The 27,480-nt window shown below is 37.1% G+C and overlaps 1 pseudogene; it reads left to right on the top strand.

The window, feature by feature from the left end:
- LOC118928665 (transmembrane protease serine 11C-like) overlaps positions 1-27,480 on the top strand; it is a 55,077-nt pseudogene that overhangs the window by 5,088 nt on the left and 22,509 nt on the right.

The raw sequence follows: 27,480 nt of genomic DNA, 5'->3' as shown, positions 1-27,480 counted from the left end.
GCTCAATAAACAAATTATTTAACTTCTAAAGAGACATTTCCTCCACATCTGTAAATGCCAAAGAAAAATATTTAACAGTATTGAAACATGGATGCATTAAAGTTGCCTCCCAATTCAGAAATAATATGATAGTTTATCCTAAAAGCTTTATCATTGTTATTCTCTTAGCCTGTCCAACTACTGTTCCCAAGCTGTGTATATCATCTGACACCTATAACAGCCCCATGCATCTGAATAATAATGAACAAACTCCCAGAGCTTCTGAAGTTTGTTTTGATTAAGGCATTAAAAGGTAAACTTAAGTCCTAAAGCACTCATAGTTACTCTAAATGTAAATAGTCTAAGTACACCAGTAAAAGACAGATATTAACAGAATAGATTTTAAAACATAACCCAGTCATATGTTGTCTACAAAAAACTTACCTCAAAGATAATAATATAGGCAGGTTAATAGTAAAAAGATGGAAAAATGAGTATCAGATATACAACATTATTCAAAGGAAAGCAGGAGTAGCTATATTAATATCAGCTTAAGTAGACATTAGAGCAAAAGAAAATTACTAGACACAATAAACTCAGCAATCCTAAAAGTGTGTGTACCAACAAGACAGCAGCAAAATATGTGAAATAAACAAAAAAAATCAATGGACCTGAAAGGGGAAATTAGAAATTATTATACTTGTAGACTTCAACACCTTTCTCAATTGTTAAACATCTAACACAGAGACACAGGATATAGAATAACTTAACAATGCCAACAGTAGGATCTAATCAGAATTTATGGAAAATTTCACCAGCAGCAGGAAATCCTCACTTTAAGGGCCCATGGAACATATACCAAGATAGATCGTATTCAGTGCAATAAAACAAACCTTAACAAACTTAAAATAATTCTAAATCATATGTAGTATGTTTTCCAACCAGAATCAAATCAAAAACAGAAGTTAAAAAAAATAGGAATATCTCAAAACACTTGGAAATTGAATACCACATTTCTAAATAATCCATAGGTCAAAGCAAAATTTTCAAAGGACGGTAAAAAAAAATACATTGAACTGAATGCAAGTGGAAAGAAAACATATCACATTTGTGAGACACAGCTACAACAATGGTGTGATGGAAATTTATGGCTAACTGCATGCAATAGAAAAGAGGAAATGTTTCAAATCAATAATTTAAGCTCCTACTGCAAGAAACTAGAAGGAGAGTAAACGAAACCCAAAGAAAGTAAAAGGATGGAAATGAAAAAAAGTACACAAATTAATTAAATGAAAACAGAACAGAAAAAAATCAACGAAATAATACAGTGGTTCTTAGAAAAGATTACTAAAATTGGCAAACCTCTAGGAAGGCTGGCAAAGAATAAAAGGACACAAATTACCAACAGCAGGAATTAAACAGGGAATATAACTTCATCGCTGTAGACATCAAAAGGACAGCAAGGGAAGACTACCAACAAGTCAACATGCATAAATTTGACAATTTAGACAAAAATGGACCAATTCCATAAAAAAACGTAATATACCCCAACTCATCCAATATGAAACAGATCATTTGAAATAGACTCATAACTACTAAGGAAATTGAAGTTATAACTTAAAAACGCCCAGGAAAAGAAATGTCCAGTGTGGCTTATACCAGAGGTGCAAGGCTGGTTCCATATTTTAAAAGTCAGTATGATTGACCATGTTTACAGACTAAAAAAGAAAAACCACCTATCACTTGATGTAAAAAAAAGGTATTTAACAAAGTTCAATGCTGCTTCATGACAAAAACTCAGAAAAAATAGGACTAGAGGGAAACTTCAACTTGAAAACATACGTCTACAAAAAACTTACAGATAACTTCATAATTAATGGTGAAAGACTGAATGCTTTCTCTCTAATATCAGGTACAAGTCAAAACCATCCACTGTCATGATTCTTATTTAACACAGTGATGAAAATTCTGTCCAGAGCTATAAGAAAAGGAAATAAAAACAGATTGGAAAGAAATAAAACTGACCCTATTTGCAGATGACATGGTTGTCTACAACAAAGTCCCAGGGAAGTATGATCTGTAACAGGAAAAACGGAGAAATTGGACTTCATCAAAATGTATTCTATGGAAGACTGTTAAGATGAAAAGACAAATTACAAACTGGAGAAAAATAATTTGCAAAACACAAATTCTACAAAGGATTATTACCTAGAATATATAAACAATTCTCAAAACCCAGCAGTAAAAAAAGAACAACCCAGTTAGAAAACAGGCAAAAGATATAAACAGACATTTCAGAGGCTCTATGGATAACTAATAAGCACACGTAAAGATGTTCAACAGCATCAATCAATGCAAATTAAAACCACAAGATGTCTCTAAATATCTATCAGAATGGTTAAAATTAAAAATAGTGATGACAAACAACAGCAATGTTGGCCAGGATGCAGAAGAACTGAATTACTTAAGCACTGCTGGTAGAAATATAAAATGCTGAGGCCACTCTGGAAACCAGTTTGGTAGCTTCTTAAAAATTATGCATACAGCTGCCATACTACTTAGCAAGTACACCTCTGCAAATTTATCCTAAAGAAACAAAGACTTGCAAAAGTCATGCAAAAACTTGTACACAGATGTTTATAGCCCCCTATTCTTAACAGCTAAAAAGTAAAAACAAGCCAGTTGTCTTTCAATGAGTAAATGATTAAACAAACTGTGGTACACCTATGTTATTAATTACTTCCCAGCAATTTTTTTAAACATTTTTAAATAGAAACTACTGATACATGCAACAACCTTAATGATCACCAGAGAATTTTGCTGGGCAATAAAGCAAAATCCAAAAAGTTGCATTTTGTATGATTCCATTTATATAACATTCTTGAAATGACAAAATTATGGAAAAAAAGAACCGATTAGTGGTTGCTAGGACTTACAGAGGGCAAGGGGACTGGAGGCAAGTGGGTACAGCTTAAAAGGGCAACATGAGGGACATTGTGACAGAAATGTTAACTCTCTTGGCTGCATCAATGTAAATATCCTGGTCATGATACTATGCTATAGTTTTGCAATTTGTTACCGGTGGGCAAAACTGTACACAGTACCTGGTCTTTATTTCCTACAACTGCATGTGAGTCTGTCATAAAACATTTAACTAAAAATTTTTTTTAAATACGTTTACTCATTCTCTTAGAGCATTTTATAGGACAAGTGACCCAATATCTTGAATCAGTCAATGTCATCAAAAATTTTTAAAGGAGTATGGAAATTGTTCTAGATTAAATAACTAGGAGATGATAACCAAATGCAATGTGGAGATTTTTATTTGACTTCTGTTCAACAACAAAAGAAAAAGAAATTTGTAAAAAGACATTCTGAGGACAACTAAAGATATTTGAATATGAACTTGGTATTAGAGGACAGTAAGGAATTATTGGTAATTTTATTAGGTATCACAATGGGCACTTTCTTAAATGCCCTTAATTTTTAGATGGAAAAGTATTAGGGGTGAATGTCATGATGCAATTATTTTCTGTAACTATTTTAAATGCTTCAGAAAAGTAGATGAAATATTGCAAAATGTACATGGTTATTAAATCTGTGTGACTGATACATGGAGGTTTATTAAATTATTCTCTCTATTCTTATGCATGTGTAAAGTTTTCCATAATAAAATAAAACTTCTCTTGATCCCATTTCCTTCACCATGTATAGTCACATTTCTTTACTTCCCTTTTCAGCAAAATCTTTGAAAGAGTGGTCAGTGGTCACTGTCTCCAGATCCTCGACGTCCATTTTCTTTCAAACTGTCTCTAACCATTCTCATGCCCCTTCTACTCCTAAACCTGTATCAAGGTTACCAGTTACCCCTAAAATACCCATCCATTGATCAATTTTCAGTACTCATTTGCTCATCTTATTTGAACAATCAGCAACATCTGACAGAGGTGATCCCTTTTGTCATCCTTGATAAACTTATTTGACTGCCACGCCTTTTTCTCGGTTGTCCTCCTACCTTCCCTGGTTGCTCCCTCTCAGTTTCATTTGCTTGGTCTTCATCCTCTCCGAAATCTCTTAGGATGGGAGTACCTGGTGATCATATCTTGGTCTTTTTCTCTATCTACACTTATTCCTTTAGAAATCTCATCTAGCCCCAGAGCCTAATCTATATATTGAGGAATGCCCAATTTATATCACCAGCCCAGAACTCTATACCAAACTCCAGACTTGCATATCCAACCTGCATCTCCACTTTGATGACTAAGGAATATTCAAAATACAAAATAACAAAACTGACCTCATAATCATCCCTTCAAAACCTGCTATATCAACAGCCTTCTCATCTCAGGTGATCACAACTCCCTCCTTCAGGTCACCAAGCTAAAGAATTGGAAACCACCCTTGATTCTTCCTCCCCAGTCAAATTCCATCAGGAACTCCTGTCAATACTATGCTCAAAAACATCCAAACTCCAACCCCTGCTCATTTCTTCCATCTCTACCACTCTGGTCCAAGCCAAAATCATCTTGTGCTTGAATTATCACCATAATTCCCTATTTTGTCACTCTTCTTCTACCCTTGCTCTATATAATTTACTTTACTCAAAGCAGTCACAGGAATCCCATTGAGAAAGTAGGTCAGATCATTATAGTTTTATGCCCAAAGCCCTCCAAAGCTCACACTTCACTTAGAGAAAAAGCCAAAATTATTACAATGCCCCACAAGGCCTTATATGATCTGGGTCATGCTGTCAGAATTACTCTCCTAGTACTCTTCCTCTCATTCACTGCTCCAGCCACACTGCCCCTCCAAACATGCCTTTCCAGACACACCCCTCCTTCAGGGACTTTGTAGATTGTTGCCTCTACCCGGAACATTCCAGGTATCTGTAGGGCTAACACCTCCACCTGTTCCAAGTTTTCTCAGATTTTACCTTATCTGTAAGCCTAACCTGACCTATTCAATATTTAATCTTTAATTTGCATCCTGCCACCACCACATCTCACATACCCTCCCACATTTCTGATCTTCTTTACCTAGCTAGTTCTACTTTCCCTACAGCACTTAATATCTGTTTTCCATTTAAACATTTTATTTATTAATCATGCTCTTTGTTTACTGTTTATCTCCCTTCAGTAAAACATAATCTCCATAAGGAAAGAGATCCTTGTTTCTACAACTGTGCCTAGCCCATATTAGGACATCTGTAAAAATTTGCTGAATGAATGAATGAATTTTGATTTTTAGTATTACATTATTTATATGTGTTGAAAAATAAGCAAGCCCAACATTATATTTACTAGTTCTCCATGTTGTTATCCATGCTAAGCCATCCACTGAAATTATAATTAATGTAAAATAATACTTTTACACTAATACTAAGTCTATACCTATTTCTCAGTGTGTCCTATACCTAGCTCACATTAACAATTACTTTCCTGTCCCTTCTGCTCAGAACAGAGAAACACAGCAATGAAACTCACAAGGTTTGGAAAGATTACCCTGGGGATCTTAATAATGGTGATTTCCGCAGGAGCCATCAGACTCATTGTTTATCTTGTCACTTCTGGTAGGTACTTATTATGTATGACTTCCTAATCACACAAAATTATTGATTCCATTATTGATAAAATTGGGAATTTTGAGAATAGGGGAAGGAAAGGAGCAAGGCAAGATTATTTAACAAAGAGAATTTCTTAACAGTTAATAACACTTGCTTTAAACTATTCTTCAGCTAATTTTGGCTTAAGGCATTCTAAACCCGGAGATTTGATATATGATTTTTTAATTCCTGGTAAATATTTAGGTTCTGGCAATACACTGATAAATAAAGTCATTCCAGTCTCTACTTTCCTGAACTTTTAACTTTCTGAAGAGATAATTAATGAATTAGCAAACAAATATAAATGCCTAGACTGTGGGGTTCTAAGCTAAAACTTGTTCCAAAGCCTACAGTTCTTTTCTCTATACAATGTTTTCTTCTCATAAAATTCTTGCAAAAAAGACGAGTATTCCCTATTATGAAGAAGTGAAATTAAAGGTCAGTACAAATTTTTTTATTTTGCATAAAATAGAAAAAAATTATGGAATCTTCAAGGTGGATTTTTCTTAAACATAGCTTTTGTGCCAAGTTCTATGTCCTGTTCTTGTTAATTTCTTTAACCCACTCCTTTCTAAGCTTTTCAAGGTTGAGGCCCCTTTTATAGGAAAAAAATTTCCTGTATCTCCACAAGAAAATAATTACTTTGTAATTTATTTTGTAATATACTTTAAATTTAGTAATGCTGTTAAATTAACTTGTCTTTAGCTAACTACATTTACTGATGTTTGAAAATCAGTAATATATACATGTACGAGATTCATTGTATTAAGTCTGGAAGAACAAAGCTTGGTACATATATAAATATTTTTCCCTAGAAGCATCTTCTGCTGCCACCATGTCCTTATCCTATATAATTCATGGCTCACAGGTTGGGAACTACTATTTTAAAACAATAGCATTTTCTGAAAAAATACATTTAAAAAGAGATGGTCTAGCTAATAAACATCCATTTCAGTTCATTAGGGAAAAAGAATTTACAAAGAAATAGAGTTGTACACAGTGGAATAAAGAGTCCATCTTCCCAAGAGCTAAGTATTTATTACGGTCTCTGCTTTGTCTTCAATAAACACCCTTCCACTGACACAGATGTTATTTTTACGAATATGATCATTAGGTAGATTGTAATGTCAGCTGCTACCACTGCCAGACCAAGAATTATAGTCATAGCATGCCCATAAACCCTTGAATAAGAGTTGCTCACTCAAGACATAGTTATAAACCTGATGCTTTTCATCAAGAGTGTCAAAGTGTCAGAAGCTAGAGACAAGAAAAGGATATTTGAAGATGTTATCTTTGGAGATAGGCAGGCTGTAATTTCTCATGCTACCACAACCATCCCCAGAGGTGAAGAATAGATGTTTTTCCCTTTGCATCAAAGTGACAGAGAGACTTTGAAAGAAAGACCAGTGTGACCCAAGAAGACCTGTGCAGTTTCAGGAGTACAGAGCACTGGAATCTGACTCACACCTGGAAATTCTAAAGGCCCGAGTTGGTACTTGTTTAGCAGAGGGAAGAGGTATACCCTTGGCCAGTTTGAACAACTAGAGTCTTTGAGATGAACAATGCATAAATGTTTCCTGTGAAACAGATATAGGCCACCAAGAAAAAAAGCACCCCATCATTTAGGTCTGTCCAAGAGGCTACCTGGAGGGGTGATCAGATCTCAGGTAAAAGAATGGGAAGTATCTCCAGCTGCCTAAATGCTGAGGACAGACTAAGCTCAAGCTGAAAGAGTTCAGAGTTCTCCATGTAAGCAACTGCAGCTGAGACATCTCCAGCAATGAGTGAAAAGGGAATTTCAAAGGTCAGAAAAACCTAGAAGAAAATTTGAAATATGTCCTAATTTTTAAAAATTGTACTAAATATTTACTAAGTTTTAAATATGTACTAAGTTCCTAGAACACCAAAGCTTAATGCCAAATTCTCAGCACTCAAGAAAGGACCCAGAAGGGTCCAAACCCAGTTAATGAAATGGGTGGGAGAGGAGGAATAGCAAGGCTGGGTGAGGAAACAGCTTAAGAAGAGAAAAAAAATCTCAACTTTAAATCAAGTTACATTTCAATTATTAGATAGATGAAGGTAATATCTAACTGCTGAACTGAGACCTCATTTTATTATTTATAGTGACCATTAAACTTTTTATTACTATAGAATTAAACAATGTTTTATGGTTACATACTACAGAACACTTGTTTGAAGCACTAATTTATATATATTTGTATGTGTATAGTCCACTTGCAGTTTATTCTAAAGCAGTTCTATACAGATATTTTTAGTGGGTCTATAGGAAACTACTCATGTGAAATGAACACGCGTTTTAATATAGTTAAGATCTCACTCTTGAAGTTAGTCACAGTAATACTTATTTCCAAGAAATGAACTTTAGTGGCTTATAAAAATTTCTAAAGAGAAAAATCCAGGACTAAATATTCCTGCATTAGAACCATGAGTTTTGTTAATTACATAATTTTTCTGAGGTCACTGTAAATCTGTAGGAACTTCTGAGACTATATAAAGTGCTTTGATAGGGCTTCCAAAGCCCCAGGCAGGTTCACTGTGGATTCAATGTGACCAAAGAAATTGATAGCAAAACGTTCTTGGGGTGAAAGGGTTATATCCAACTTTATTTCCAGGTGGCAGGTCAGTCACTAGAATCCCATTCACTCAGAGCGAGTCTGCATGCAGCAAGCTGGTCTCTGCCTCTGGGCCCCTCTCTCTGCACAGTAGTCCCACACAGCTGTCCTCGGGCCTGTTCTCAGTGCTCCCACAACTCCAGCCTCTGCTCTGCTCTCCTGCAGCCTTGCAGCCCTGCCACCCCATTGCGCCCAGAGCATTGGGCGGAGCTCTTTATATAGAGTCAATAGCCATGTATTGCCCACAGGTGTGCAGTGAGCTAGTCAACCACAGCCAGGTGAGAATCCTGGCCACAGGAACTCTCATTTTATCCACACTGGTGTTCCACTTTAAGGCTCCCTATCCGATGCCATGATATCTAGTATGAACTTTAAAAAGTAAATAAATCTGATTATTTTAAACATTTGCATATTTGCCACTAAATTAACAAAATCTCAGTGTAATTAACCCATTTTATACTTTCTATCTAGATGCTCTGGCATAATATAGAGGCAGCCTTATGATGCTCCTGTTTCGAAGGACGCTTTCTGTACTATTTAAAGATTTCATTAGCTCACTGGCTCCTAACTTATAAGCAGTGAGCCATCTCCTCACAATAACTACTTTCACTCAGGCAAGTATTTAGGTAAACAAGGACAGCTGGACAAATGACCGCACAGTACAAATATTCACTCCAGGCTACCCACATTTTCTCTCTCACATGGCTATATAATAATTATGTTGTTTTCTATTTGATTAGGTGTTTAAGAGTGAAGCAAACATAAAGAATGGGAGAAAGAATCAGGGTATCTGAAACTGAACACACATTTAACTCAACAAGCATTCATTGGCTGACTGCTGTGTACTTAATAGCAGATACTAAGCTAGTCATAAAGGAGGTACAGCTGTAATGGACAGAAGTTTGTAGAGCATCACACTAGTCCCTGCATTGTAAGGGCACAGCATCCAGAACAGGGTAAGCATGCTTTTCCTGTAAAAAGCCAGACACCATATATTTAAGTCTTGGTGGGCTACAACAACTACTCGAGTCCACTGTAGTGTTGAAGTAGCCATACATAAATAAATGAATGTAGCTGTTTTCCAATAAAACTTTATTCATGAACACTGATTTTGAACTTCATATAAATTTTACATGTCACAAATTGTTCTTCTTCTTTTGACTTTTTTCTTCAACTTTTAAAAAATATGAAAACCTTTTTTAGCTCACAGGCCATACAAAACCTGATGGTAGGTTAGATCTCATAGTTTGCTGACCCCAAATCCAGAGCAGTGAATTTTTACCCTGGTTGCATTTTAAAATCACCTGGAAAATTTTTTTTTTAAATACTGGTACATAAGTCCCACTCTCAAAGAGATTGTCTGGAGTGGAAATTGTCATTTTAAAAGCCCCCCAGGTAATTCTAATGTTCGACCAAAGCTGAGAACCACTGATCTAGAGGGGAACATATACCTATATAAGATTCAGAAACAAATAAGTTCAGAGGTCAGTGAGCCAGGTTCAGTATGTCACTTCAAAATGTCAGGGGCCCCAAGTTCCTTCTATCCTGTGGCTCTGTCATGACCTACATTGCCCAGATCATCTCAGTGTCCAAATGACTGCCAGTTCTGGCCAGCATGTCCACATTCCAGCCACTCAGAAGACAGAATAGGAAGGAGAGGAGCAAGCCTTCTCTCAATAGGAAAAATCTCAGAAGTTGCACATACCACTTTCCCTTTGATTCCATTTGTCAGAACCTAAATGCACTTCATCACTCCTACATGTAACAAAAGTGGGCAAATGTAGTGTTTACTTTTGGATAGCATCTACTTCATTAAAATCTCAAATTGTATCACTATAGGAAAAGGAGAAAAAGTATATCAAGAAGTAACACATAGGAGATGGGCGGAAGATGGCGGCGTGAGTAGAGCAGCGGAAATCTCCTCCCAAAACCACATATATCTATGAAAATATAACAAAGACAACCCTTCCTAGAATAAAGATCAGAGGACACAGGACAATATCCAGACCACATCCGCACCTGAGAGAACCCAGCGCCTCGCGAAGGGGGTAAGATACAAGCCCCGGCCCCGCGGGAGCCGAGCGCCCCTCCGCCCAGCTCCCGGCGGGAGAAGAGCAGGCAGAGCGGGAGGGAGACGGAGCCCAGGACTGCCGAACACCCAGCCCCAGCCATCCGGGCCAGAGTGCAGGGCGCTCGATACTAGGAAAACAGGGCAGCAAGAACAGTGAGCAGGCACCGGAGGCCGGGCACCGGAGGACATAAGAAAAGCAAGCGACCAATTTTTTTTTTTTTTTTTTTTTGCTGTTTTGTTTTGGCGAGCGCATTTTGGAAGTCTTAAAGGGATAGGGACCCCAATACTAGAGAAACAGGGCAGCAAGACCGGTGAGCAGATGCCTCAGGCTGGCGCCGGAGAATAAAGAAAAACAAGCGAACACCCTTTTTTTTTTAATTTAAAATTTTTTTTTCTTTTCTTTGTGGTCGTTGTTTTGTTTTGGCGGGTGCTTTTTGGAAGTCTTAAAGGGGCAGGGCGGGACACTTAATCCAGAGGTAGGGAATCCGGGGTTCTCTGGGCACCCTAACCCCTGGGCTGCAGGGAGGCCCCTTTTGGAGATAAATAGCCTCCAGGTCGCCCCCCCTCCAACGCGACTCCACCACTTTGGAGCAGAGGCCTGAACCAGGCCACGCCCACAGCAACAGCGGAGATAAACTCCATAGCAGCCAGGCAGGAAGCCGAAACCCTGTCTGCGCACAGCTGCCCAGCACAAGCCACTAGAGGTCGTTGTTCTCCCAGGAGAGGAGGGCCACAAACCAACAAGAAAGGAAGTTCTTCCAGCCATCACTCGTCCCAGCTCTGCAAACTATTCCTATCACCATGAAAAGGCAAAGCTACAGGCAGTCAAAGATCACAGAGACAACACCAGAGAAGGAGACAGACCTAACCAGTCTTCCTGACAAAGAATTCAAAATAAGAACCATAAACATGCTGACAGAAATGCAGAGAAATATGCAAGAGAAATGGGATGAAGTCCGGAGGGAGATCACAGATGCCAGAAAGGAGATTGTAGAAATGAAACAAACTCTGGAAGGGTTTATAAGCAGAATGGATAGGATGCAAGAGGTCATTGATGGAATTGAAACCAGAGAACAGGAACGCATAGAAGCTGACATAGAGAGAGAAAAAAGGATCTCCAGGAATGAAACAATATTAAGAGAACTGTGTAACCAATCCAAAAGGAACAATATCCATATTATAGGAGTTCCAGAAGAAAAAGAGAGAGGAAAAGACATAGAAAGTATCTTAGAAGAAATAATTGCTGAAAACTTCCCCAAACTGGGGGAGGAAATAATCGAACAGACCACAGAAATACACAGAACCCCCAACAGAAAGGATCCAAGGAGGACAACACCAAGACACATAATAATTAAAATGGCAAAGATCAAGGACAAGGAAAGAGTGTTAAAGGCAGCTAGAGAGAAAAAGGTCACCTATAAAGGGAAACCCATCAGGCTAACATCAGACTTCTCGACAGAAACCCTACAGGCCAGAAGAGAATGGCATGATATATTTAATACAATGAAACAGAAGGGCCTTGAACTAAGGATACTGTATCCAGCACGACTATCACTCAAATATGACGATGGGATTAAACAATTCCCAGAGAAACAAAAGCTGAGGGAATTTGCTTCCCACAAACCAACTCTACAGAACATCTTACAGGGACTGCTCTAGATGGGAGCACTCCTAGAAAGAGCACAGCACAAAACACCCAACATATGAAGAATGGAGGAGGAGGAAATATAAGAAGGGAGAGAAGAAAAGAATCTCCAGACAGTGAATATAACAGCTCAATAAACGAGCTAAGTTAGGCAGTAAGATACTAAAGAGGCTAACCTTGAACCTTTGGTAACCACGAATTTGAAGGCTGCAATGGCAATAAGTACATATCTTTCAAAAGTCACCCTAAATGTAAATGGACTGAATGCACCAATCAAAAGACACAGAGTAATAGAATGGCTAAAAAAGCAAGACCCATCTATATGCTGCTTACAAGAAACTCACTTCAAACCCAAAGACATGTACAGATTAAAAGTCAAGGGACGGAAAAAATATTTCAGGCAAACAACAGTGAGAAGAAAGCAGGGGTTGAAGTACTAATATCAGACAAAATAGACTTCAAAACAAAGAAAGTAACAAGAGATAAAGAAGGATACTACATAATGATAAAGAGCTCAGTCCAACAAGAGGATATAACCATTCTAAATATATATGCACCCAACACAGGAGCCCCAGCATATGTGAAACAAATACTAACAAAACTAAAGGGGGAAATAGACTGCAATGCATTCAATCTAGGAGAATTCAACACACCACTCACCCCAAAGGATAGATCCACTGGGCAGAAAATAAGTAAGGACACGGAAGCACTGAACAACACAGTAGAGCAGATGGACCTAATAGACATCTATAGAACTCTACATCCAAAAGCAACAGGATATACATTCTTCTCAAGTGCACATGGAACATTCTCCAGAATAGACCACATACTTGGCCACAAAAAGAGCCTCAGAAAATTCCAAAAGATTGAAATCCTACCAACCAAGTTTTCAGACCACAAAGGCATAAAACTAGAAATAAACTGTACAAAGAAATCAAAGAGGCTCACAAACACATGAAGACTTAAGAACACGCTCCTAAATAATCAATGGATCAATGGCCAAATCAAAATGGAGATCCAGCAATATATGGAAACAAATGACAACAACAACACTAAGCCCCAACTTCTGTGGGACACAGCAAAAGCAGTCTTAAGAGGAAAGTATATAGCAATCCAAGCATATTTAAAAAAGGAAGAACAAGCCCAAATGAATGGTCTAATGTCACAATTATCAAAATTGGAAAAAGAAGAACAAATGAGGCCTAAGGTCAGCAGAAGGAGGGACATAATAAAGATCAGAGAGAAATAAATAAAATTGAGAAGAATAAAACAATAGCAAAAATCAATGAAACCAAGAGCTGGTTCTTCGAGAAAATAAACAAAATAGATAAGCGTCTAGCCAGACTTATTAAGAAGAAAAGAGAGTCAACACAAATCAACAGTATCAGAAACGAGAAAGGAAAAATCACGACGGACCCCACAGAAATACAAAGAATTATTAGAGAATAGTATGAAAACCTATATGCTAACAAGCTGGGAAACCTAGGAGAAATGGACAACTTCCTAGAAAAATACAACCTTCCAAGATTGACCCAGAAAGAAACAGAAAATCTAAACAGACCAATTACCAGCAATGAAATTGAAGTGGTAATCAAAACTCTACCAAAGAATAAAACCCCCGGGCCAGATGGATTTATCTCGGAATTTTATCAGACATACAGGGAAGACATAATACCCATTCTCCTTAAAGTTTTCCAAAAAATAGAAGAGGAGGGGATACTCCCAAACTCATTCTATGAAGCCAACATCACCCTAATACCAAAACCAGGCAAAGACCCCACCAAAAAAGAAAACTACAGACCACTATTCCTGATGAACATAGATGCAAAAATACTCAACAAAATTAAAGCAAAACAAATTCAAAAATACATCAAAAGGATCGTACACCATAACCAAGTGGGATTCATCCCAGGGATGCAAGGATGTCACAACATTCGAAAGTCCATCAACATCATCCACCACATCAACAAAAAGAAAGACAAAAACCACATGATCATCTCCATAGATGCTGAAAAAGCATTTGACAAAGTTCAATATCCATTCATGATAAAAACTCTCAGCAAAATGGGAATAGAGGGCAAGTACCTCATCATAATAAAGGCCATCTATGATAAACCCACAGCCAACATTATATTGAACAGCGAGAAGCTGAAAGCATTTCCTCTGACATTGGGAACTAGACAGGGATGCCCACTCTCTCCACTGTTATTTAACATAGTACTGGAGGTCCTAGTCATGGCAATCAGACAAAACAAAGAAATACAAGGAATCCAGATTGGTAAAGAAGAAGTTAAACTGTCACTATTTGCAGATGACATGATACTGTACATAAAAAACCCTAAAGACTCCACCCCAAAACTACTAGAACTGATATCGGAATACAGCAAAGTTGCAGGATACAAAATCAACACACAGAAATCTGTGGCTTTCCTATACACTAACAATGAACCAACAGAAAGAGAAATCAGGAAAACAACTCCATTCACAATTGCATCAAAAAAAAATAAAATACCTAGGAACAAACCTAACCAAAGAAGTGAAAGACTTATACTCTGAAAACTACAAGTCACTCTTAAGAGAAATTAAAGGGGACACTAACAGATGGAAACTCATCCCATGCTCATGGCTAGGAAGAATTAATATCGTCAAAATGGCCATCCTGCCCAAAGCAATATACAGATTTGATGCAATCCCTATGAAACTACCAGCAACATTCTTCAATGAACTGGAACAAGTAATTCAAAAATTCATATGGAAACACCAAAGACCCCGAATAGCCAAAGCAATCCTGAGAAAGAAGAATAAAGTAGGGGGGATCTCACTCCCCAACTTCAAGCTCTACTATAAAGCCATAGTAATCAAGACAATTTGGTACTGGCACAAGAGCAGAGCCACAGACCAATGGAACAGACTAGAGAATCCAGACATTAACCCAGACATATATGGTCAATTAATATTTGATAAAGGAGCCATGGACATACAATGGCGAAATGACAGTCTCTTCAACAGATGGTGCTGGCAAAACTGGACAGCTACATGTAGGAGAATGAAACTGGAACATTGTCTAACCCCATATACAAAAGTAAACTCAAAATGGATCAAAGACCTGAATGTAAGTCATGAAACCATTAAACTCTTGGAAGAAAACATAGGCAAAAACCTCTTAGACATAAATATGAGTGATCTCTTGAACATATTTCCCCGGGCAAGGAAAACAACAGCAAAAATGAACAAGTGGGACTATATTAAGCTGAATAGCTTCTGTACAGCAAAAGACACCATCAATAGAACAAAAAGGAACCCTACAGTATGGGAGACTATATTTGAAAATGACAGATCCGATAAAGGCTTGACATCCAGAATATATAAACTGCTCACACGCCTCAACAAACAAAAAACAAATAACCCAATTAAAAAATGGGCAGAGGAACTGGACAGATAGTTCTCCAAAACAGAAATACAGATGGCCAACAGACACATGAAAAGATGCTCCACATCGCTAATTATCAGAGAAATGCAAATTAAAACTACAATGAGATATCACCTCACACCTGTAAGGATGGCTGCCATCCAAAAGACAAACAACAACAAACGTTAGTGAGGCTGTGGAGAAAGGGGAACCCTCCTACACTGCTGGTGGGAATGTAAATTATTTCAACCATTGTGGAAAGTAGTATGGAGGTACATCAAAATGCTCAAAACAGACTTACCATTTGACCCAGGAATTGCACTCCTAGGAATTTACCCTAAGAATGCAGCAATCAATTATGAGAAAGACCAACGCACCCCTATGTTTATCGCAGCACTATTTACAATAGCCAAGAATTGGAAGCAACCTAAATGTCCATGGATAGATGAATGGATAAAGAAGAGGTGGTACATATACACAATGGAATACTACTCAGCCATAAGAAAAGGGCAAATCCTACCATTTGCAGCAACATGGATGGAGCTGGAGGGTATTATGCTCAGTGAAACAAGCCAAGCGGAGAAAGAGAAATACCAAATGATTTCACTCATCTGTGGAATATAAGAATAAAGGAAAAACTGAAGGAACAAAACAGCAGCAGAATCACAGAACTCAAGAATGGACTAACAGGTACCAAAGGGAAAGGGACTGGGGAGGATGGGTGGGTAGGGAGGTATAAGAGGGGCAGAGAAGAAGGTGGGTATTAAGATTAGCATGCATGGGGGGGTGGGAGAAAGGGGAGGGCTGTACAACACAGATAAGGCAAGTATTGATTCTACAACATTTGCTATGCTGATGGACAGTGACTGTAAAGGGGTTTATAGGGGGGACCTGGTATAGGGGAGAGCCTAGTAAACATAATATTCGTCATGTAAGTGTAGATTAATGATAACAAAAAAAAAAGGCAGTTCCTGTGTGGAGACCTCCAATGAGTTCTACACAAGGGGATGAAGGGCATATAAAAGTGTAGGCAAAGGGTCTGTTTGTGTTTATACAGAAGATCAAAGCCTAATTGGGCTACCCCGAAAATGAACTAAGATACGATATGAAAAAGAACTTCCAACATCTGCACTCTCTGGAAGACTCATGCCAGAAGATGATCATCAAAAAACCCCAACCAAGATCCACGCACTGCTACAGCTGTAGATGCACTCATCCCACCAGTTCCTGGACTTGCCAAGGAAATGAAGAAGGAGATATCTAAGCTGGCCTGTGCATACAGTAAAACAACAAATTTGACTGGATCTATACTGTTGGAACTCAACCAAGAATTAGAAGAAGTGCAGATCGTAGCGTTCCAAAATCTTACAACTACAGACTATTTACTGTTATAAGAACATATGGGATGTGAACAGTCCCCAGGAATGGTTTGTTTTAATTTGTCTGATTTCTCTCAGACGTTCAAGTTCAGTTGGACAATATCCACCATATCATAGGTAAGTTTTCACAAATGCCTAAGGTGCCTATCTGGTTTTCTTGGTTTCACTGGAGATGGCTGGTAATTACAGGTATGCTTTGGTTATGTAACTATACTCCTATTATGTTAATGTGTGTGCACAATTTAAGTAGTAGCTTAAAACCTATACATGCTGAAGTTACTCTACAAGAAGATATGTCAAAGAAATAATCAATCTTTCTATGTTTTCTTCCGCCTGCTACTTCTATAGCTTTTCTTCTTCCTTCCTAATTACAACCCTTAAATAGAATTCGTGCCTCATATCAAATTTACCGAGTATCATAATTCTTCCAAGTGGTAAAGATACCTCAAGACAAATGCTGGGCATAGAAGCTACAGGGCCTAAATATGCAAAGAAGTAAAAAGCTAACCTTTTCAAACAATAAGGCTTCTCTCTCACTTACCAACTTTACATTTCCCTGTATGGCCCCAGAAGATGACTGGTTAGCCAGAGACGGGTAAGATTCCACAAGGGAGGAACAACCTAAGACAGGCACAGTCGCAGGGGGGGTCATCAGGTAAGAAATTGGGAATCAACAGAGGTGAAGCTTAGAACCTCACCCCCCCCCGTTCTGAGAGAAATCTTCCGCATACGTGGATGTTTTATGGCCCTTGTCTAGCTCGGATTAACACATAGTCTACAGGCACACACCTGATCATCTACATTTGCTCTCTTACAACACTAAACTATGTTTTCTACCTTTATCTTGTATGTACCTACCACTTCAGCATTTTATTAAAAATAATAATAATAAAGAGAGAAATGTGGTATCTACATATAAATCAAGTATAAAAATCAAATGTGTATTCATATTTGAACTGACTGTTTATAGTTCATAATGCATGAGCAAAACCAAAAGTTTCTGTGATGACTGCCCTTATACTGCTCACCATGTAACTTATTCAATGTGTAAGAATTTGTTCTCCATGTAAGAACTTGTTCGTTATGCTTCAGAAGATTGGAGACTGTCGAAAATTAGGCTTGGGGTGGATTAATGATTGTGCATTGAACATTGACTCCCCTATACAGAATTTTATTGTTGTTAACAACCATTTGATCAATAAATATGAGAGATGCCCTCACACCAACAAAAAAAAAAACAACAACAAAAAGTACACACTTCCAATTGTAAAATAAATAAGTAACTGGGATGTAATGTATAGCATAAGGAATATAGTCAAAATATGGTAACAACTTGGTATTGTGATAGCTGGTACCTAGAATTATCATGTATATAAATGTTGAATCACTGTGTTGTACACCTGAAACTAATGTAATGTAATACTGTGTGTCAACTACCCTTCAATAAAAAATAATTATCTACAAAAAAAAAAAAGCATATATCCTTCACTCTTTCCTCAAGTCTCAGTGAAATGATTTAAGAACAATAAAAACACCCTAGTGTACCTTACAATGACAAGAAATGCTGTCATCGATAGACTAAAAGAATGAGGCATCTTTTTATCTTTCTGGAAGATAAAACTAGAGCTCTGTTTAAGAGTAAAATCTCAGCAGCACAGTAGCCATCAAATTCACAAACCCCTGGAAGCAAAACTTGGCCTTCAAAAATGTGAGTGTTTCCAACAAAAGCTTGGAATGAACCCAAGATCAAAGACAGTAATTTAGATTATGAAAGAAAGCCATGGTGGATGATAAATCAATCAATTAATTTAAGGAATTAATTATCAGCTAGTTCTCAGAGTATGAGTATATTATTGCACCAACTTCCACCTTCAAATGTTACAGATGAAATATCTGATTCTATATCTTCTATCAATGTGATTTTTTTCTTTTATATGGTATTTTGTACAGATTTTTATTTGCATGTAAAATTCAAGAACACTCCCCAGATACATCTGAGTTTTAGGCATCTGTGAGTTTTAGGCACCCTTTGAATCTGTACATTTTTATCTTTATTAAATTCAGAACCATTTTCTCCCATTATTATTATTATTATTATTATATTTCCTCCATCTCCTTTTCTCTTTTTAAATTCCTATAATTTCTCCTGAAATCATGCTCTATGTGTTTGTTTCTTTTCACTCATTGTTTTTTTTCTTTTTAAATTTTACTATTTTGAGGTTTTTATTCTGTTTGCTTTCCAGGCCACAAATTTGGATCTCAAGAGTGAAAAACTTCTTCTAAAATTGACTACTAAATTTTTTAACTTGGAAATTATGTTCTCTAATACTACATAGTTTTTTGTTTTTTGCTGTGCCTGTGTATTCTTACACATGCTTTTGGCCATTGTTGTTTATGTTGCTATCTATTTCCTCCAGAAGTGTTTTGATGAGCACCTAATCTGTTTTATTTCCTTTCTCTGGCTACTGAGCTCTTTTATTTTCAGTAACACTTTTCCTTGTTGGTTCATTGGGACCAATATCTCGTTATTGGAGGCAATCTTACAATATGGAAAGTGAGCTTTTCTTAAAGCCTGTAGGTGGAAGGTTGCGTAGCAGACCTTCTGCTTCTCCACATGAAGTTCCCAGAAGGAAGTCTTCCAGCTCCCCATTTTCTGCACTCTGTACAAGCTTGGGGATTAAGGAGGCTTCAGCCCCACATTGCAGTTCCTTCTTGGCTCCTGTGGCCACAGAAACCCACTCAGATGGTCCAGTGTCTTATCCCTGTGCATTCATAAATCTCTGTTAGCCAAGCTCTTCCCAGGGCTTGGTGTGATTCTGTCCTTGCACAGGGCTCTCAGATCGTTCTTGCAGGTTCTTCTCTGACCCACGGAAGGAAAAGTTCCTCATCACCTCCCTGCTTGCAGGACTCTCAGGAAAAATGATTTGCCATCCAGACGTGAAAGGGGACTGCCATAGTTCAAAAAATTTAAAACATCTCTTTCAGGTCATTTCTGTTAAGTTTTATGGCACTGATGTTCAATAAAAGGCTGAACATGGAAAACAAATCTTTTAGTTGGTCCTTTGAATTTACCTCTTCAAAATGAATATTCCGTCCTATTATGATACTGTTAGGAAGTAGGCATTTTTTACTCACCTTGTCACACGATTTATTGATTTAAGGACATTTGTAAATATGTCACAGGTTGAATTGGTTCTCCTCAGTCCTTGTCCCCACTGCCACAAAGAATTGAAAGGCAGAGACCCAACAGCGAAGCAGGGGGAAAGTTTTATTTGAATACACTCCAGGGGAGGAGCAGGCCAGTCAAGGTAGACAAAGGCGCAGCTCTGTTAGGCAAGAGACCTTATATTACGTTCTGTCTAGGAAGCTCCTCTGACTGATGAGGTGGGCTTGGCAGGTCCATCTGTATAGCCATCCTTTCAGCGACCATGTCCTTTCCCATGGTGAGGTATGATCTGGGCAGTTCTTAGTTCTGTTAGATTGTACGTCTGTTGGGATCTCCTTGGAGAGGAAGTTATCTTCCTCAAAAGCCTTGGTGTCTTCACTCAGGACCCCCTACCTGGGCAGAGTTCAGTCGGTTTATTTCTTTGAACCTTATCTTACACTTTTTTAGCTGCTCATGTCTATCTTTCTACCTAACATTCTTAACAAATGAATTGAGCCAGAGTAAAGATACTTTTCAAAAAGATATATGTTAACATGAATTGCATCTTTTTCTTCAAAGTGTTGTGATCTGGGAAAATGTTAATGCTATATATTTTAGGATTTTAAGGAATTATTTAAATAATACCTAAATTGTGGATAGTAGTAAAAAGAAGTCTATTTATTAGTAACTGGTGAAGCTGAATGATAGACACATAGGGTTCATTATAGTAGCTATTTGCTTTCATGTATGTTTGAAGTTCTCCACAATGAAAACTTAAAAATAAAACTAAAAAAAAAGAAAACCTAAGTAGTTATCCATTTTACCTTTTAACAGATAAATGACACATTGCATGGATCCAGATTGAGAAGACAATATGTCAAATCTCATGTCATCCAAGTAAGGTATGTAAAATAGCCTGAGAGGCATAGAGAAGAAACTTGTCCTTCACCTTCACATCACATACTCAATAGACTGTCTTTGCTTGGTATACAATTGAAAGGTTGAAACAAATTGAATTTAGGTTTCAAAACCACTAGCATTTTCAAATGTGAAAAAATATAGTCAGGATATATGCTGGGAAGTCATTAAACCGGAACCAAGAATTCTAGCTGATGTGAGCATCAAGTAAAGGTGAAATCAGTCTGTTTCTTATTTGAAGGCACAAAGTCAAAAAGCAAATTTAAAGTCAGGAGATAATTTCAATATAAGAAACGAACAGATAAGAGTACCATGTATAGAATGCTTAACCTTTTCAGAATGTGTTGAAAAATCAAAAGATCTAACAACACAGTTGGCACAGATTCCCACAAGGTAACAATGAGCCAAAAGTGAGACTGCATGGTGTGCAGCAATCCCCAGCCCCACCCACTGTATGCAGATTGTTGTATGAATCAGGAGAATGTAAAATTAAATAACCTTTAGTTCATGTTTTCAGTAGAAAAGAGGATCATATGACCATAATGATGTCACTTTAAGAATTCATATGCCTATATTTGGTTTAGTTTTAGATTATTATTTGACCTAGAAGAAGACTTCAGAGTGACATCTATGGTTTGAAAAAATCTTTAAAAAAGAGTAATATGATATGTCCTTGTCTAGTCCATAAGAAATAAAGACTTTGTCCCCTTCAGATTAGCATTATACCTGCATAAAAGCAGAAGTGGGAATACTTGATACATTGACTTGTAATTACTAAATACTTAATATTATACAAAGGAAATAAAAATAATGCACATATAGTGCTCAAAGAAAGAGTATCTGGTATACATATACCCTGAAGCATAGTATAGTAAGGGCTGATATAGAAATTAGCTAATCTACTTATTTAGAATTATCCTGGAAAAATATGTGGAATAATAAGGCTTTATAGTCACTCAGAAAATGTTGGATTTGGGCCGTGGTTTTTGTTATTGTTCATGAGCATTATGAAGGTTTGAAAGTAGGTGCTTTCAGGATTTTTCTCGAGTTACATAGAGTTCTGGTGGATTTTTAAATGCACAAATGCAAAGAAATGGCTAAGAGGTAAGGAGTCACAGAAACAGAAAGTAGAGCAGAATAAACATTCCTTGAAGTCAGTAGTAGTTACCCCGTTTTAAAATTTCTAGTTTATACATTTGCATCTTCAAGTCAAAATTACAAATAAAATTAATCCAGTCAATATTTTTGCACAGTCACTATTTCCAACAGGTGAGAGAGAACTGATCCACTCTTGCCAACTGTGTATCCACTGAAAAATAAATCCAAGATAATAAATGATTCTCTCATTTTACTTGTAGTTTCATTTTGTTATTTGCTGCTGACCCTTCATACAGAGTCCATAGTGGTTTCATAACACATAGACACATTTATATTAATAAATAATTTTTCCACAGCACTCTGATATTTTCAAAATACCCCCATGCACATTATCTTGTATGCTATTTACAGTAACCCAGAAATAATATTGTCATCCCCATGATAAAAATGAGAAAATTTAAGTACAGACAATGCCAACCGCTTACTGTAGCCAAGGATTTGGCAAATGGTGACTCCAAAGTACAAACTCAGTTTCCCTGAGTATAAATCACAATCTTTTTACTGTTCACTATGTTCATACCATGCCATTTATACTTCCTTGAGAGGAACTAGAATAGTTGCCAGGAGTTCTACTTAAAAGTTATAGAACGAGTCCACTAAGAATGACAGAAATTCAGTAATAAAAACATCATTTATTTGCCTGTTTCTGTTCTGCAGCCAAGCCCAAGGGAAAATGGTAATGCATGCTGTGCTGAAGTTTAAATCCTGTTATAAAAATAATACAGCAAAATTTCAGGATAGGAGAGAAACCATTTTATATGAGAAGCTAAAGGGTAAAACTAGGTCTTTACATATAGATTCTTCTTCATTTAAATTTTCAGGTAAGCCTTCTTATATATTGTATAGAGTGATTTTCATCTTTTAATTTGATTATAGTATTTTATTATGTAAATAAAAGCAACACTTCTCTGTTTGAATATTTCATATACAATAATAATTGCTTTTAACCACTATTAAAGTAATCAGAGTCCATGTTAACTTCTTTCTTGACATGATAGTAGCCTTGTCACAATTACAACAAAAAGAATAAAATACCTAGGAATAAACCTAGCCAAGGAAGTGAAAGACCTATACCCTGAGAACTACAAGACACTCATGGGAGAAATTAAAGAGGACACTTATAAATGGAAACACAGCCCATATTCTTGAGTAGGAAGAATTAATATTGTCAAAATGGCCATCCAACCTAAAGCAATCTACAGATTCAATGCAATCCCTATCAAAATACTGACAGCATACTTCAACAAACTAGAACAAATAGTTCTAAAATTCATATGGAACCACAAAAAAAACCAAATAGCCAAAGCAATCCTGAGAAGGAAGAATAAAACAGGGGAGATTATGTTCCCAACTTCAAGCTCCACTACAAAGCCACAGTAATCAAGACAATTTGGTACTGGCATAAGAACCGACCCATAGGTCAATGGAATAGAAGAGAGTGCAGATATAAACCCACACATATATGGCCAATTAATACATGATAAAGGAGCTATAGACGTACAATGGAGAAAAGACAGCCTCTTCAACAGCTTGTTTTGGCAAAACTGGACAGCTACATGTGAGAGAATGAAACTGGATTATTGTCTAACTCCATACACAAAAGTAAACTCAAAATGGATCAAAGACCTGAATATAAGTCATGAAACAATAAAACTCTTAGAAGAAAACATAGGCAAAAATCTCTTGAATATAAACATTAGCAACATTTTCCTGAACATATCTCCTCTGGCAAGGGAAACAAAAGCAAAAATAAGCAAGTGGGACTACATCAAACTAAAAAGCTTCTGTACAGCAAAGTACACCATCAGTAGAACAAAAAGGCATCCTACAGTATGGGAGAGTATATTCATAAACCACATATCCGATAAGGGGTTGACATCCAATGTATATAAAGAGCTCACATGCCTCAACACCCAAAAAGCAAATAACCCGATTAAAAAATGGGCAGAGGATCTGAACAGACAATTCTCCAAAGAAGAAATTCAGATAGCTAACAGGTACATGAAAAGATGCTCCACATTTCTAATCATCAGAGAAATGCAAATTAAAACCACAATGAGATATCACCTCACACCAGTAAGGATGGCCAACATCCAAAAGACAAAAAACAACAAATGCTGGCAAGGATGCGGAGAAAGGGAAACCCTCCTACACTGCTGGTAGAAATATAAATTAGTTCAACCATTGTGGAAAGCAGTATGGAGGTTCCTCAAAAAACTCAAAATAGAAATACCATTTGACCCAGGAATTTCACTCCTAGGAATTTACCCTAAGTAAACAAGATCACAGATTCAAAAAGACATATGCACCCCTATGTTTATCGCAGCACTATTTACAATAGCTAAGACATGGAAGCAACTTAAGTTTCCATCAGTAGATGAATGGATAAAGAAGATGTGGTACATATACACAATGGAATATTATTCAGCCATAAGAAGAAAACAAATCCTACCATTTGCAACAACGTGGATGGAGCTAGAGGGCATTATGCTCAGTGAAATAAGCCAGGCAGAGAAAGACAAGTACCAAATGATTTCACTCATCTGTGGAGTATAAGAACAAAGCAAAATCTGAAGGAACAAAACAGCAGCAGACTCACAGAACCTAAGAATGGACTAGCAGTTACCAAAGGGGAAGGGGTTGGGGAGGGATAAGGTTATTAAGGGGGAAGGATTAGTGCACATAATACAGCTGGGCACAGGGAAGAAAGTATAGCACAGAGAAGACAAGTAGTGACTTTATAGCATCTTACTACTCTGATGGACAGTGACTGTAAAGGGGTATGTGGTGGGGACCTGATAACAGGGGGGACTGTCGTAACTACAATGTTGCTTATGTAAAACTTGAACATGAGATTGTATATCAATGATAGCTTAATAAAAAAAGTATCCTTGGAATTAAACCTTATTTGATGAGTTTACAAGAAGTAATTAAGGTTCCAAATAACATTTCTTTGCAAAACAAGGCAGACTTGAACTCTAAACCTTTATAGTTTTTCAGTGGCTCGTGATTTCTACTTCAGTTATTTTACATGTTTCTCTAAGATTCTAGAGTCCTAAATTCCAGAACTGAATTTGAATCTCTTTAACGTCAAACTTATTTCTTGATAGACCTTTAATGGACTTTGTCTCTCTCAGTCTTATATACAATCTAATCTTATTCTTGGTCACCTCACAATACTGTGAAAGACAGCTTGAAAATGGTGAGGACAAATGTGTCTTCATTTCCAGGATAGTAGGGGACTCTCTGGTCTTAATGAAAGTACAGCCAATGCGTGGCACAGCTAAGCTAGGCTATCAGTTCTCTGCTACAACAAATTTGAACAGGGGCAGAAGAGTATCCCTACCCCTACAGAAAGGACTAAAAGGACTAAATGTTTGCGAAATAATAAAAATCTAGACCACCAATTCATCTGCATCGGACGTCAAAAGGATCAAAAAGCAGAACCTGAACATGCTTCTTGTGGATAAGGAGCCATCATGTAGTTGAAATGTGACTCTCCTCAGATTATTAGATGCTTTCTCTTGGAACCTTAGCCTCACCCAGCTTGTCCTATGTGTAGTGACCTCAAAAGAACACAGAGAATTAAAGCAGCTCTCCAATTTATGGAGAATTTGCTGCCTAAGATATATTTTTGAAAACTTATCTGCTAAAAACATGAACTCATAGGTAAACAAACATCATTATATTCCTAGTATTCCTACAAACATTAGTAACACTATGTAGGATCCTAAGAAAAGAGACTTTCCAGGAGTTTCTTCCAGATTTAAGATTTTTCTCAGTATTTTTGTTTCTTACAGTACCACCCTACAATTTTATGAAGAGCAGTGACTGTTAAGCTTAATACTCTTAAGAACAGACATTGCTTTGGAATTGTCTTAGCCTCTACCTTTTGCTTAAAACCCCTCTCCCTCCTCCTTCACCTCTCATCAGAAGCTGGCCAGGTTGTGAAATGGACTGAGGGTTCACAAGTGTAGAATCAATCCCAGCAGCCAACTGGCCAGCCCACTAAAACCTAGTGAAATGAGTTAACACAAGGCTCACATTCAAGACAGCTCTAACTCAAAGGGATTGTGAATCATCATTGGCCACCACATAAGTGCGTGTCTGACCTAGGGTTCCACAAAAAGCTTATTTAGGAAGTCAATGTTGCTGTTACATCTTCTTGAAGAGTGCGTCTTTCTTATGCCACCTGGCCACTTCAGTTGCTTAGAGCCTGCTCCTTCATATGCCAAGGTTGTGGATTTCATTCTCACACAAGCTGCTTAACATGGGGGAAAAAGTCACTGCTTCCTACAGCTGTGTTTTAGACATAACTGACCAGTGCTATTAGCTACAATGAATGGCTAAATTCAGCACCAGTGCTTCTATATTATGCTTACAAAGAGGAGAAATAAAAGAGTGGTTAAGGGTGTGGGTTCTATTATGAGATATGAATTCCAGTGTCTCTACATATTAGCTGTGTGACTTTGGAAAAATTACTTAATATTTCTGTGCCTCAGTCTAACCATCTCATCATTGGGACAAAGATAATAATAAATACTTCATATGCTTTCTGTATTTCAAAGACCTAATGCACTTAAAAAAACAAACCTGGGTACAGAGTAACTATCATTAATTCTTGAGTTTTTATCAAGAAAAAAAACCCTCAAAATAAATATCTTATGGATTGCAAGTCAACTTTATATATATGTAAATGCTATTACTTTTCATTAATAGTCCTGCCCCTACTCTCTCCCCAAACTAAGGCTACACTATGGGTGAGGGGGAAGGCACTGGAGTCATTCTTAAGGGAGAATGACCCCCCGAAGCACTAATGCAGTAGAGAAATCTGCACATGCCCACACCTCACCTGAGACCCTACCAAAAATAAATCACTTTATCTAACAGACCCTTACCTTCCTCATCTTTAAAAGGATATTATGGTTCATACATTTCATCACAGAGTATTCGCTGAAAAAAAAAATGAACACACACCTGAAGTCCTCAGCACATGCCTGGCATAGACAAGCACTCAGTAAACAGTAACTAAGGTAAATTTTCTTATATATGTTTACTTTGCAAAAGAATATTTTCTCAGCCATCACATTTATTTTTCTGATAATTGTATACTTAGATATTCACTGCACAGCCAACTGAATCTTAAGCAATAGCCTATTTAAAGAAATTTTATGAGCCTCAGATAAAGTAAACCAGTCACAGTTGAACCAAAGGATAAAAATTATTGCTTTGGTAGAAATAAATAGTTAATCAACTAAACTGTCCATTAACATTTCAGCACTTAATAATTATACCTATTCCAGGAAATTTTATATAATTCTTAGTGATAATACTAAGTCATTACCAGGAAATTTGAAGATCTTCTATTATTAGCTTAATTTATTTATTCTTTTATTGAATAAATTTGGACTGAGTACTGACTATGGCCCAGGAAATTTGGATAAAATTCTACATTACCAGTTATTTTTTGTTTATGCTAATATTAATTTCACTTTAACTTCCTATGCATATGCCCAATGATACTAGAATGAGTATTTGAAA

The sequence above is a fragment of the Manis pentadactyla genome, chromosome 5 (genome assembly GCF_030020395.1).
Source record: "Manis pentadactyla isolate mManPen7 chromosome 5, mManPen7.hap1, whole genome shotgun sequence".
NCBI classification, from domain to species: domain Eukaryota; kingdom Metazoa; phylum Chordata; class Mammalia; order Pholidota; family Manidae; genus Manis; species Manis pentadactyla.
The sequence above is the reverse complement of the archived record's forward strand: the minus strand, read 5'-3'. Positions and strand labels throughout refer to the sequence as shown.